The following is a 4755-nucleotide window of genomic DNA, read 5'->3' on the forward strand; positions in this document are numbered from 1 at the left end:
TTCAAACATTTTAAAAGTTATCCGGTCAAAATCAGACAATATTTATGATTTTAATGAGCTGTGACTTGGTTTTTGAAAAATAAAACAATACGAAATTATGAAAATATTTCTGCAGTATTTTTAAAAGTTGCGAATATATTTACTGATATTAATTCAAATTGTGTATATTTGTGTTTCAAACATTATAAAATTTATCTGATTAAAATCCGACCATAATTACGGTTTTTACGAGCAACGGTAGGGTTATTAAAAAAAACAATACGAATGAATGGAAAATTTTCTGAGGCATTTTTGAAAGTTGCGATTATATTTTACTGATACTTATACGCATTGTGTAAATTTGTGTTTCAAATATTGTAAAAGTTATCTGGTCAAAATCAGAGAATAATTATGGTTTTTACGAGCTGTGCCTGGGTTATTGAAAATTAAAAAAATACGAAGTAATCGAATTACGTAATACTTTCGAACGTAAAGTTCCATTCGCACACAATCGCTCCTTCAATTGTTTTCGAGTTGTTGATCTAAATTCCACGGGAACCGGATCGTTACGTTCGAACGTAAAGTTACACAATCGGCCCCCTGGCCAACATTAAGTTAAAATGATCACTATCTAGGTATGAATCTTCATGGGTAGCTCGGGAACGACTCACGAACGGGTCATCGTGACACGGGAGTGAGGCGTAGGAAATCATTACGATGTTCAGTTTTTGTAAACGAGCGTAGATGTTGTTGAGTCGTCGCGGCGTTTGAGATTATTTTTGTTCCCGTAGTTGACTGGAGTAGATAATTGAAAATATTTACCCGTTAAAAGAGTGGGTACCTATGACGCCTGGCTTCCAATGGTAAACCCCATAAAGCCGGCTGGGGGCACGATTTCGCCATTAGGAACACGGAAATCAACTCGTTCGTAATCCTTTCTGACGTCATCTTACGCTGGTTAAGAAAGATGGTAATGTGAACGGGGCATTAGGGATTCAACGTCGTTCAGGAGACTTTATATTAAGTTGTTGAAATATTTGTTCGATATAGAAGAATTAATAAATGAAAAAAAATTAACTGGCAATTTTCCGGAAAAAACACGACTCTGTCGTCTCCACCATATTTAATTGATTGGCATTAAATAGTTCTTTACGTAGGTTGAAGCTGATAAAGATAGCTCCATAAGCTTTCTTCTTCAATAATTATTAATTTGTTAATTGGATAAATATATTTACACCGATGGAAATGTTTCTTCGGAAAAAATGGAATTTTGATTGCCAAAAAAACCGCTAGGCCTCATCGTTGCTAGCAGAATGTGTCTCTTTTTTTACTGTTTACAAATCTAGGAGAGGCTTAAATTTTTACGATAGCACTAACATATTTAGTGATCATGTCGCATTAATCTTCTTTTTGTTATAATAAATTAGTTATTGTTTCGATTTTAATATTTCGGCCATTATTATATTACTAAGGACAACCAACTTAAAGAGTGACTTAATAGTACGACTTTTCCCTATCCATGAATGCCTCCATTGGTAAAGTTTCCAATAACAACAACGGACAGAGATTAAATTGAAAGTCAATTTAAACTAATATTCGCCCTTTTTTGGGGAGGGAAATACTTCGCGCATCTATTAGGGAGGTAAAATACTTTGCGTATAATTTAGCCGCTCCCTCAGCTCTTAACGCTGAATCGGGTGCTCCCGGGTCCTGCACCTCGTCTTGCCCTACATCTTTATCGCAACTTTACCAGCCAGGGACGAGGACGTAGGTTACCTTGAGTAAAACTTGCAGGCCGTAAGTGATTCTCACGTACTTCCAAAATAGTGTAAATAGGGCCAATTTGTAGCACTATCATATACATGTTGATGCCACAATTTGCTTGAAGAAAGTACGCACTAGAAAAATAGTTGATAAATACCTCAAGATAAGCCTTTCCTATATTTAAAAATAAGCGCCGTGGTGCGTGCACGATTAAAGATTACCATTACATAGGTTATCCCTAGGATTGTACTTAGTAGATCAGCTAGTCTCACATTCTGTCCCTTTCCAACAAAATTACTGTATTAAAAAAACACTGATTGTAGAATACTGAAGCCTAAAGTTTAAAAGTAAAATTCTTCACTTAATTTATATCTTTTTCTATCTCTAAGAAAAGTTTCCGTCACTGCTCATTTACGAAACGAAAAAGGGTAAAATTGTTCTGAAAAACTTTACTGGAGAAATTAACTTGGTAGGAAATGGCGACAAGTTGATGACAAATAGGCAGCATAGACGAACAGCATAATCGCTGCAAAATATCATTCATAATTTTCTTTTTAATCAGATAAAATTGATCTATTTAAGAAATTACGTATATGGAACCTTAGATTATTACGATAGTTCTCATTCCAAAGGTTGTTGTGCAGTTACGGACCTGTAAAGGAAACCATATAGCACTAGGAATTACATTCACCAGTGATTATGATAGGAGTTCCTTCAAGAAAACGCAATTGATTCGTCCTACCGCGCTAACTACGCATGATTCCCGTCGCACGGTCATTTAAATTAGAAATTGTTGCAAAAAATGCTCAAATTCAACAGCTGGTACCCTCTTAACATATATTTCAAAAATAAAAAAAATTTAAAATAAAATACGGCCGTGCGGAGGATAAAAAAATTTCGGCCACAGTAAGGACTTAACGCGGACCCCTCCTAACACCAGCCCGAATGTTAACCCACTGAGCTATTCCTAGCTCAAGATCATTAGGTGGTAATTTTAATTATTTGATGTTATTGTAACACTGAGCTCCTTCATGTGCTTCTCCCACGGCTTCTCACTTGAACGAATTTGATCAAAATAATCACTTTCTCGGTATTTTAGTCTTTTATTCGTTTATAGGATTATAACTTGAGCACGGAGGCTTTCGCGTACTCTATGTTTCGGCTGGTTAGTATATACAATAGGAATATAATGATGTTGTCGCCTGCGACTTCGGTATGGTATCGTCTTTTAAAGTTATTATTATATGTTATTATGTTTCAAACTCGGTATTTGTATTTCTAATGAAGCAAGCGTATACATTCATTACAAATAGAAATTCTGTTAGGATTTGCTTACGTCCTTCTTACTCGACTTGAATGGTTTTATGAAATGAACTGCAGTTCCACTGATGCCTTAAAGGAAACGTATTGCCAACAAACACATTTCCTAATACAATGTAACCTACTCAATGCAAGTAGATAATTCAATTAATAATGCTAAGTAAGTATCCTACATTATCCCGAATTCATCAGTGTATATGTAAATGATTGCATCTAAATAAGATAACTTAATCATCAACGACATAGCAGCTTAGAGTTATTATTCGCATTCACACTAATTCAGCAGTAGAACATTTTATCAAACAATACCTGTTGAAATCCGACAATGATTAAAAATGGGACTTTTACCTGGAATTAAGTTTTCCTCGTCATAGTTTGAATAAGTGGAAAGGAATACATCTTTACCGATTGACGGACGTCGGAGAACTCCGTTATTACTTACGCAACGACTAATGCCGATCAGCTTAACTAATTCATATTTTACGTGTTTTCTCAGATATTTATATGATGAAACACTGGGAATTTCAAAGCTGCCTCGTATCATATGTCGTAGATATTGTATTAAAACATCAACCCGAGTCGATAGATGTAAACAAAAGTCTGCCATGTTCACTCGTGATTTCCAGCTCTCTGAAAATAGCTGAGATCACTCAAAAAGAGCCAAGCTACCAACTTTTTAAAATCTCTCCGAAACCTTCGATCTTTCCTACTGCATTAAATGCTACAATGTGTTTGGGGGAATATCATGAACATTAATTTCACTTAAATGGACGCGGTCAAATCCCGAGACTGAAAAGGATGACAAAATACCTCACCCACCCAATGACCCATTCTCCATGCATTGAACCATGAAGACTAGTATTAGATTGTTGCATACACCCGAAAACCATACAATTTCCGGGCACAATCTTTGTGGAGCGAAAGTGGCGCCGCTCGATTTGTTGCAAGACTTTTGCAAATGATAGTACATGTTCTGTTAACATTGAAGTTAAGCATTAATTTCCATCCGCCTTAAATTCTACCCACTACAACAGGTTATGGGCCCAGCATTTCATCGGAAAAAAAGGAATCGTTGTTAAATTCGATTTGTAAGAATTTTAAGGGGAACGATTTAGTTTCCGGAAGTATGGATGACGAAAGATATAAAATGCCACTCTTTGATGGCAAGGAATATGATGAGTGGAAGTTCCGGATGGAAATTTACTTAGATGAAAAGGAGTTACTGGAGCATGTGAGAGTGCCATTTGAGCAACTGATGGACCCTTATGAAATACAGAGAGGAGATAGTGCTGAAACTCAGGCAAGTAAAAGTTCCGCTACAGCGGGATTGAAGAAGCTTGACAAAAAGTGTAAAAGGTTCATTATCCAGAGCTTAGGAAATTCTCAGTTACTACAAGTGCGAAGTAAAGAAACTGCGAATGAAATATGGACGTATTTAGAAAGCAAGTATGAAAAGAAAACTCCCGTGACTAGAATGATGCTGAAAAAGAAGTTAAGCAACCTTGAGTTCCGGCCGTCATCAGAGACGTTTGATGAATATTGTGTGAAATATGATGCCCTTATTATGGATTTGAAAAGAGTTGAAGAAATGATAGATGATATGGGGAACGTCTTACAATTCCTAATGACTATGCCTGAGGAGTATGATGCTGTAGTGTCAGGACTGGAGACCTTGGCTACGGAGATGTTAAC

The sequence above is a fragment of the Ischnura elegans genome, chromosome 5, assembly GCF_921293095.1.
Source record: "Ischnura elegans chromosome 5, ioIscEleg1.1, whole genome shotgun sequence".
NCBI classification, from domain to species: domain Eukaryota; kingdom Metazoa; phylum Arthropoda; class Insecta; order Odonata; family Coenagrionidae; genus Ischnura; species Ischnura elegans.